The sequence below is a fragment of the Macaca mulatta genome, chromosome 10 (genome assembly GCF_049350105.2).
Source record: "Macaca mulatta isolate MMU2019108-1 chromosome 10, T2T-MMU8v2.0, whole genome shotgun sequence".
Taxonomy (NCBI): domain Eukaryota; kingdom Metazoa; phylum Chordata; class Mammalia; order Primates; family Cercopithecidae; genus Macaca; species Macaca mulatta.
In genome coordinates, this window is record NC_133415.1 from 11,982,566 (window position 1) to 11,992,841 (window position 10,276).

Genomic DNA, 10,276 nt, shown 5'->3' on the forward strand with positions numbered 1-10,276 from the left:
CAGGAAGGTAGGCCCACACCCGGGGCCAAACCCTTCCCCTGGGCTGGGCCACAGACCCACACCTCTGTTCACACAGCATCCTAGCCCCGAGGCGGTGCCAGCCTCTGCGGGGTGAATCCTCCAGGCGGTGAGAGACAGAGGACGAACTGGCCACTGCCTGGGCCAATCTGAGTGCTCCAACCAAGACTCTCCTCACATGGTGATCAGACCCCAGCACACCACACACGCAGGCCCACTCCACCGCTCGCTCATTCTCTGTCTCTCTCTCTCTCTCTCTCACACACACACACACACACACACACACACACACACCTGGACCCAGGACATAGACCCTCAGGACGAGAATATAGCGCAGAGGTCTTCTCAGACCCCAATCTCATCCTCAGATCAGGACCCCCAGGGCTCTGACAGGGAAGAAAGACACTAGCAGAGGGGCTGACTGAGGCCTCAGCCTGGGCCCCACCACAGCCCCCTCCCCCAGGCACCATGACTTCCCCCAAAAGAGGCCTCCCCACCACTGCCAAGCCCCCTAGTCCCCCACAGCTCCCCCCTAACACCACCCAGTAGGCAATTAGTACCCAATCATCATGAGCACTCATTACATAACACCTCCAGCCGGCGAGGGTCCCTTTCACCCCTACAGCCCCGGCTCCGACCCTGGCCTGGCTTCATGCAGCAAGGCCTCCGCCCCGCTGGGGTGCGGGCCAAAGAGGGGGTCTCCGCCACCCCCGCCTCCAGCAAAGTTAAACCCTGCCCGGGATTCCCCCATCCAGTGCCCCCCGCTGCTGCGCTCCCGGGCCAGCGCTTCCAGCTCAGCCCGCCGGACACGGGCACCAGCTCTGGCCCAGCTGCCCGCAGAGCCGCAGCCGCTGAGGGGCGGCCGGACGCGCGGACAGCCCGGGCCCCGGCCGCCAGCCTGACTTGTTGAATAAATTTCTGCAGCGCTGGCTCAGCTGGCTTCAGTATTGGCACCGAGAGAACTTTCGTGGCCTTGGAGAGGGGACCGGTCAAAGTTTCCTGTCCTTCTTCCCAAGGCATGGCCCCAAAGGCGCGGGATGGGGGGCTCACCTGACGGGTACGCGCGGGTGGGGAGGATCGGTCCCCAGAAATAAATAAATAAATGCCCCAGTGAAGAGAGAAGCCAACGCGCCAAGAAACTGGCATCGAAACGAAGCCCTCCCTTCCTTCCCCCCACCCACCCCGCCCCCACCTACCTTGGCATGGACCTGGCCCGGCCGCGGGGGGTCGTCCAGGTTAGAGACGCGGAGACTACGCGTCCGCACCCGAAGCCGGCGATCGAGAGGGACCTCCAGTCCCGCCAGCCGACCCCCCGCCAATTCAGGATCAGCTGAGCCCCCGGGGCGCGGGAGGCGGCGGGCGGGGGGCGGCGGGCCCGGGGGCCCGGGCCATGGTGGGAGGAGGAGGCGGCGGCGGCGGCGGGCGGGAGGGACGGCGAGGCTCTGGGCGGGCGGCGGGCGGGAGCGCGGCGCTCCGGGCCGGGGCGGGGGCGCGGGTGCTGCGGGGACCGAGCGGCGGGGCAAGTGCCCGGGAGAGACCGGCGCGGCGGGGAGCGCGGGGCTGGGGCCGGTCTCTCGCCTGCCTCGGCTCTGCTCGCGCCTCCGGCTCCGGGCTCGAAGCGCGGGGTCTGCGCGCGGCGGGGGCTGCGGAGGAGCCCGAGCGCCTGGCGGTGCGGGGACGTGCGGCGGCGGCGAGACCGAGCCGCGCCGCGTGCGAGGAAAAGCCGTCCTTATACTGACACCAAATGTCTTCGGGGAAAGCTGCAGGCGCGGGACGCTGGGGGGGGAGGCGTGGAGGCGACAGACAGACTGACGGCGGTGGCTGGTGAGCTCCCTGCCCCTCCCCAGGGGGCAGGAAGCCCCCAGCCCGCGGCCAGCTCCTTAAAATTAAGGGTCGTGCCTGGGGGAGGGTCCTGAGCCCTCAGCATGGGGGCTGCGTCAGGAGTAAGAAGGTGGGGGGGTGGCAATACTGACCACCCCCGTGTCCCAGGTGACTGCTCTGCCGCATTCCACCCTGCTTCCCACTGAGATCCAGGTCGGGGGTGTTTACCCCACTGTCCTGGGAAGGGGTCACCCACCTAAGGCCCCAGCTCTTAAACGGTAGAGCTGAGCTAGAACCCAGCTCTAGAGGTCGCTCCACCTCCCGGACTGCCTCCCCACTTCTCATTCACACCCCTGCTCCTTCCCACCCTCCTAGGCTTGGCTGAAAGGCCACCTCCTTCAGGAAGGCTTCCCAGAGGGCCCCCAGGTGGAACAGATGCACCTCCTCCAGGAAGGCTTCCCAGAGGGCCCCCAGGTGGAACAGATGCACCTCCTCCAGGAAGGCTTCCCAGAGGGCCCCCAGGTGGAACAGATGCACCTCCTCCAGGAAGGCTTCCCAGAGGGCCCCCAGGTGGATCCAGCTGCAAAGGCTTCAGTCTCACCACTTCCCAGGACCCTGTCACACCGATTCCCCCAATCCCATGCTCCTCAGGCCTGTCTCCCTTCCTATCTCACCCAAGGGCTGTGGACTGGGGAGAGGGAGTGTTCAAGGTTATAACCTCCTTTTATTTGTTCATTTGCATGCAGTCAAACAAATTAAAGGCATCAAGACTCTCCTCAATGCAGGCCAAATGGTCTACTCACTGCCTCACAACGCAGGAAGCATTTAGTGAGCACCTGCTGTGTGCTAGGCACCTCTTTAAACCGCCTGGAGTTCCACCCTTTTGACCCCATTTTACCGATGAAGAAACTGAGGCCAGAGATGAGCTGCCTGGCAAAAGTTACTCTGCTGGGAAGCAGTAGCCCCCCCAGTACGAGTCCAGTGCTCCCAACCCCTGCCCATATGTCATCACGCTGGGCTGCCCAGCACAACCCTCTCCACCTCCTGGGAGAATGTGTGGTGAGGGGCACCAGGGGGATGCTGAGGGCTGCCTTGGGCACCCCCATGCTGGCAGATAGTCACAGCTTTAGAGAAAGGTGCACTCTGGTTTGATCCCAGCTCTGCTGCTTCCTGACTGAGGATGGGAAACAAGCCCCTTAACATCTCTGAGCCTCAGGTGCCTCATCTGTGAAATGGGGATAAGGGTTCACACTTTGCAGGATGCAAACCATCTTTAAAGGGCTTAGCACAGTGCCTGACACATAGTAGGTGTCCAACAAATATTCATCCCTTTCTAGCTTTTAATATAAGGAGACAAGACAAGCCTTTGTAACCAGACTACAAGGCAAGGTCGTGTAAGCACGCAACGGGCTGAGAGGTGTCTTATAGGTGTGAATTCAGCAAGCCAGACAGCCCTGCGGGTGGGACGGATTTATATCAGATCAGAGTGGGCTTTAGATCAGGAGTCTTCAGGGAAGCCTCATCAAAGGCGAGAGACTTGAGCTGAGCCTTGAAAGCTTGTACAGGATTGAGATAAGAAGAGAGAAGTGGGTAGAGAAATGGCATCAAGGACGGAGAAGGCGGCCGGGCGCGGTGGCTCAAGCCTATAATCCCAGCACTTTGGGAGGCCGAGACGGGCGGATCACGAGGTCAGGAGATCGAGACCATCCTGGCTAACACGGCGAAACCCCGTCTCTACCAAAAAAAATACAAAAAACTAGCCGGGCGTGATGGCAGGCGCCTGTAGTCCCAGCTACTCGGGAGGCCGAGGCAGGAGAATGGCGTGAACCCGGGAGGCGGAGCTTGCAGTGAGCTGAGATCCGGCCACTGCACTCCAACCTGGGCAAGAGAGCCAGACTCCGTCTCAAAAAAAAAAGGAGGGAGAAGGCATGGAGGCAGGAACAAGGTAGCATGGCAGGCACTCCATGTCCTGAGAAGCTGAATGCACAGCTAGAAAGCCCCAGGCCTGGAGGGTGAAAGAAATCAGGCGGCACGATGGGGAGAAGATACCAACCATTGCCAACTTCCTCCCATTTTCCTCCAGCGACGTTTTCATAAAGCAAAGTTCAGAAGGCTGGACAGGACCTGGAGAAGCCACCAGACGGTGAATTCTCAGGTCTGGGTCCCTTCACCTATAGTCCTCTGAAGTGGCCACCCTGTCCCTGCTTGTACACCTGAGGTGACGTAGATCTCACCACCTCCTGGGGCAGCTTCTCTGCTCTCTGGTATCTCTGATCATTCAAAGCTCTTTTATAGATTTGAGCAGAAATCTGCTACCCTCCGTGATCTGGGCCCCTTCCTTGTCTTGACCGGACTAACACTCCCACCTCAGCCTCCTTCAAGCATCTATACTAGCAGAAACCCCTGTTTTATATCTAACCTAAATGCCTTATGTTTCTTTTTTTCTTTTTTTTTTTTTTTTTTTTTTTTGAGACAAGCTCTCACTCTATTGCCCAGGCTGGAGTGTAGTGGCTCAATCACGGCTCATTGCAGCCTCGACTTCCCAGGCTCCAGTGATCCTCCCACCTCAACCTCCCGAGTATCTGGGAACACAGGCACACGCCACCACACCTAGTTAATTTTTTGTACTTTTTGTAGCGACGGGGTTTCACCATGTTGCCCAGGCTGGTCTCGAACTCCTGGGCTCGAGCGATCTGCCCACCTCAGCCTCCCAAAGTGTTGGGATTACAGGCATGAGCCACCACGCCTGGCCCATGCTTTATGTTTCAACTAAAACCCTAGGCCAAGTGCGGTGGCTCACACCTGTAATCCCAGCACTTTGGGAGGCTGAGGTGGGTGGATCATCTGAGGTCAGGAGTTCAAGCCTAGCCTAGCCAACATGGTGAAGCTCTGTCTCTACTAAAAATACAAAAATTAGATTGGCGTGGTGGCAAACGCCTGTAGTGCCAGCCACAGGGACGCTGAGGCAGGAGAATCGCTTAAACCCAGAAGGCGGAGGTTGCAGTGAGCTGAGATCATGCCGCTGCACTCCAGCCTGGGTGACAGAGCGAGACTCCATCTCAAAAAACAAAAAAAAAAAACTTACTTGTCCACTGTGTCACTATTCTGTCCACCCCACTATCCACCCAGGATAGGGAGTGGGTTATATGGATATGAGGGATGACCCTGAAATCCACTGGGGCTGAGAGTACTACTCCATGTCTCAGCAAGAAGCAGGACTGGGGAGGTCCCTCCTGAGGGCCCTTGCTGACTGCAGGAGTTTCGTCCATGCATTACTGCTATTTATATTGTGCCTGGTAATTGCAGAAGGCTGCATCAGCCACACCTTTGTTGGTCCCACCATGTCCTGGGAGTAGGGCTGCCAGGCCACTGCCAGTGGGCGGACAAGGTGGACCCTGGCCTGGAGCCCCCTAATGCACCCACATGACAAATGAACCAGGCTCCCTAGACCCGGAATCCCCTGCCCTCTTCCAGGGACAAAACCCAACCAGGTTCTTCCTCACTACTGCAGCAGCTGCTGGGCCCAGGCTCACCTCCGCCCCCCAGAACTTGTTTGCAATTGTAGTGGCTGGATAGAAAGGGATCTTCTGTCCATGGGGACAAATAAACAAGCTGGGCTGAAGGAAACTGGGGCAGAATTCCTGCCCTGTGACATGAAATGAGGTCCCTTCCAGGCCTAAAGATCTTAATAGCACAAGGACAAAGATTCCAGTATGCTCAGAATTCACACTGATTTATTTCTCAAATGCTCACAGATGCTCTATCTGTGCCAGGCCCTGGTGTAAGCACTTGACAAAAATTAACCCCCTTAAGTCTTACTATAATCTTGTAAAATCAGACCAGGTGCAGTGGCTCATGCCTGTAACCCCAGCACTTTGGGAGGCCCAGGTGGGTGGGTCACTTGAGGTCAGGAGTTCGAGACCAGCCTGGCCAACATGGCGAAACCCTGTCTCTACCAAAAAATACCAAAACTAGCCCGGCATTGTGGCATGTGCCTGTGTAGTCCCAGCTCCTCAGGAGGCTGAGGCAGGAGAATCACTTGAACCCCAGAGGCGGAGGTTGCAGTGAGCCAAGATCATGCCACTGCACTCCAGCACTCTGGGTGACAGAGTGAGACTCCGTCTAAAAAAAAAAAAAGAAAAGAAAAGAAGGAAAGAGAAAGAAAGAGAGAGAGAGAAAGAAAAAAAGGGAAAGAAAGAAAGAAAGAAAAGAAAAAAATCTTGTAGAATCATTGCTACCATTTCACAGGTGAGAAAACATTGGCACAGAGAGGTTAGGTAACTTGCTCAAGGTCACACAGCTAATAAATGGAAGGGCTGGGATTCCAATTCAGGGGGTCTGTGCTCTTAACTAGGATCCTAAGTTCTAAGACTCAAAAGCTCTGAAAGTCCACATTTCCAGGATTCCAAACTGACAGAGTGGCTCCACCTACTAAAGGAGGAAGGGAAATGGCCTGAGTTCCCCTCCTGCCATGGGCCACCCCGAGGTGGAGCACATTCCTCTGGGACATGGAGACGGGCCTCTCTCACCAGCCCTGCTCGGGCCCCAGAATCCCAGTCATGCTGCAAGCACTGATGTGGCCTAAACACCTAAGAACCAGGCCAAGACAGGAGCACTGGACCCCAAATGTCCCTGGCCTGGGAGCAGTCCACCATGATAGGAGAAAACCAATAGCAGAATGCAAGCTTCAACAGTCCAAAAGCATCTGTTAATCACCTACTGCATATCAGGCCTGTGCCATGGCTGGAGGACATTACCAGATGGAAAGTCCAGAAGCGCTGACTGTGGGTGAAACAGAGCTTTGGAATGAGACCCTAGGGAGGATGAGCCAGATGCTGGGCTTCCAATATGTGATGGGGCAGGCTGAACCCTGGCACCGGTGGGCACCTTGATGGGTTTGAAGAGGCCAAGATGGACCCAGAGCCCAGTCTGGAAGGTAGTGGCTGGATTGTTCTGCAACTTAAAGGTCCAGAGAGAAAAGAGTGGAGAGGGAAGGGAGAGGAGAGAAGAGATTGCAAGATGGAGAAGACCAGGGACACGTGGAGGGGGATGCACCTGGAGGGATCCCCCAGAAGCGGGGGGACTTCGATTTGAAGTGGTTTGCATGGCTGCAGTGTCAGTGTCCCTCCCCTGCCAAGTCCCCAGGAACATCTGCTGGACACACAGGGGTACTCAGTGTGTGGATATCAAGAAAGGAGCCGAGCTCCCCTTCAGTGCTGACATGAACAAGAACAGCCCTGGGCAGGTCACCCAGTCCATCCCCAACTGCACTAAGCCAGCAGAAGCAAAAGGTCAAAGCCAGATGGGTCCAGGAGAACACTGGCAGCTCCCCAAGATTGCTGCATCCATGGGAATCTGGGCAGGAAGTGTGGGGGTGGAGCTGGCTTACCTAGCTAAGGAGTGGGGAGCCCCTGGGCCCGGCTGCGGGTGTCCACTTCTTCCATCAGCCCACTTAACCCCCAGCAATCCTAGGTGACAGGGATCATGCAGCTCCATTTACACTCGGGAGAACCAGAATCCGGAGAAATTAAGTAAATTGCCCAGAGTCACATAGCTAATGAGCAGCATAAACAGGATTCTATGCCAGAGAGAGAGAGAGAGAGAGAATGTGTGTGCGTGTGTGTGTGTGTGTGTGAGAGAGAGAGAGAGAGAGAGAATGGTCTATCTGCCCTGAACAAAAGCCTGGAGTGGGGCCAGAGCATAACTGGGGACAGACCCCAGGAACCTCAAGTTCCTGCCAGGTGGGAGGTCCCTGACTCTCAACCAAAACAGGTAGTTGATCCCTGAGGAGCTTCCTGGATGGGGCTCAGAGAATCCAGTCTCTACTAACAATACAGAAATTAGCCGGGCATGGCAGCAGGTGCCTGTAATCCTAGCTACTCGGGAGGCTGAGGCAGGAGAATTACTTGAACCCGGGAAGCGGAGGTTGCAGTGAGCTGAGATTGCACCGCTGTACTCCAGCCTGGGCGATAGAGCGAGACTCCATCTCAAAAAAGAAAAAAAACGAAATTGAAGTCAAGAGAGCTGGTGTGACAACAGTTACACGCCAGGCCGTCAATCGGTAATGTCACTGGCCACCTACTAAGTGCCACCTGTCGGCTATACAGAAACAGATGAACCCCAGCCCTGTGGGGAAACAGCCACATCTGGACAACCTGGGTTTAAGCTCGGAAGAAAGGAGCTAGGAGCCCCCAGGAGGAAACGATATTTTCTGGGGTCAGACCAAGAGGCCAAAGGCGGCTCCACAAAGGGAGAGACGGTGAAGGCCTGGAAGGGACAACAGGTGGTGGGCAGATCCGAGTTTTCCTGGCCAAGTATTGGAGGAAGGGCATCTCAGGCCAAGGGATAGCAGGAGCAAAGTCCTGCAGAGCATCAGGTAAAAAAAGACATGAGAGGCCGGGCGCGGTGGCTCAAGCCTGTAATCCCAGCACTTTGGGAGGCCAAGATGGGCGGATCACGAGGTCAGGAGATCGAGACCATCCTGGATAACACGGTGAAACCCCGTCTCTACTAAGAAATACAAAAAATAGCCGGGCGAGGTGGCAGCGCCTGTAGTCCCAGCTACTCGGGAGGCTGAGGCCGGAGAATGGCGTGAACCCGGGAGGCGGAGCTTGCAGTGAGCTGAGATCCGGCCACTGCACTCCAGCCTGGGCTACAGAGCGAGACTCCGTCTCAAAAAAAAAAAAAAAAAAAAAAAAAAAAAAAGACATGAGGGTCTGGGCACAGTGGCTCACCCCTGTAATCCCAGCACTTTGGGAGGCTGAGGCAGGTGGATCACCTGAGGTCAGGAGTTCGAGACCAGCCTGGCCAGCTTGGTGAAACCCCGTCTCTACTAAAATACAAAAATTAGCCAGGCAGGTTCACAGGCACCTGTAATCCCAGCTACTCGGGAGGCTGAGCCACGAGAATCTCTGGAACCTGGGAGGCGGCAACCTAGGTTGCAGTGAGCCGAGATCGTGCCATTGCACTCCAGCCTAGGTGACAGAGAGAAACTCTATCTCAAAAAAAAAAAAAAAAAGAAGAAGAAGAAAAGAAAATGACATTAGAGGAAGAGGTAGAGGAGGGACTGAAAAGCCCAGCTTAGGAGCGATGGAGCCAGAGAGGAGAGCGGATGACGAAAAGAGCAGAAATCACCTTGGGGTGCAGGGGGTGGGGACCCTCTGCCCTTGCTGGCTTCTGTCTACCTCTGTCTCTGTCTCTTTGGGCGTCTCCCTCCTGCTTCCTATTTCCCTTGCCTGGCTCCCTTCCTCCTTGGCTGTTTCTCTGTCTTACCTTTTCTCTGGCTCTCTCCATGCCCCTCTGTCTCTCTGTCTCCCTAACTCTTCCTGTCTGTCTCTCTTGCTCTCCCGTCTCCCTGCTCTGTGTGTGTGTGTGTGTGTGTGTGTGTATCTCGCACACATGTGCCCTCACACTCTTCCTTTCTGCCATTCCTGCTGCTTGGAGAGAGAATAATAGAGCAGGCAACTATCCCTTTTATCCTCAGCTGGACAAAGTCCCAGCACCCCAGCAGTCAAGCTTCCAGGCAAACACCCTCAATGTCGCCATCAAGGAGAGACGATGAGGCCTGTGCCATGGGAGTGGGTCTCAGACTGGAGGTTCTGCAGTTGGCCAGGTCATTAGTGTAAGTCTGGGCCCTGCCCTGTGGTCTTTCAAGCCCTGATGGCTTAGGATGGGCATTTGAGGGAGCAGGCAAGCTATGCCCAGAGGCAGAAGAGGCAGCCTCAGCCTCCCAGGGCACTTGAATTCCACTGTCAGGGCTACAGTGCTTTCTTGCAAGGTTTTGATCATTGTTAAAACCAGAACCTCCTGGAAAGGATTATTCAGTCCACTTCACCAGCTGAGGCCAGTTCTGTGCCTTTGCCAGATGTGGGTTTGGGAGAATATTCACCAGCTCTGCCCTCGGTTCGGCTGTGGTCTTATGGGGGTAGAAAAGGCTATCATCAGATGTTGCCACATAGAGAGTGCCTTTGTCTCCCTCAGGCCCGACTCCTCTGTGGCAACCCTGGGCAGAATCTGTGGTCTTTCCCTCCAAACTCCTGCCCTGTCTTCATGGCCCACCTCTGTGCCACCCCAGCCAGACTGGGAGCCCTACGAAGCAGGACCCATTTGTAGAGACCAGAGCTGGGCATAGAGGGAGTGCCAGCAGGTTTGCTGAAGGAATGAATGGGCAGTGATCCTCACACACAGGAGGCTGTGATGGGGCAGCTTTGCCTCTGCAGCAGCTACCCCCCAAGTTCCCACTGTGTGCCAGGCACAGTTTGGGCCCTGGAGGTACAGCAGTGAGCAAAACAAAGTCTGGTCCTCTTGGAGCTTATATTTTAGTGGGGAAGTCAGAAGATAAATAAGTAAAATATATTAGTACATCAGATGCTGATCCACCTGTAGAGCAAATTAAAGCAGAGGTGGTGGGTGGGGAGTGAGGATCGGGTCAGGGAGG

The 10,276-nt window shown here is 56.1% G+C and overlaps 1 protein-coding gene across 1 annotated transcript in view; it reads right to left on the reverse strand.

Annotated features, from left to right (window-relative positions):
• The window catches only part of CACNA1I (calcium voltage-gated channel subunit alpha1 I), a 134,277-nt gene extending 132,628 nt beyond the window's left edge, over positions 1-1,649 (reverse strand). The window contains 1 exon segment of the mRNA XM_077949557.1: positions 1,215-1,649. The gene's annotated coding sequence lies outside the window, so the exon portion shown is untranslated.
• Between the last annotated feature and the right edge of the window lie 8,627 nt (positions 1,650-10,276).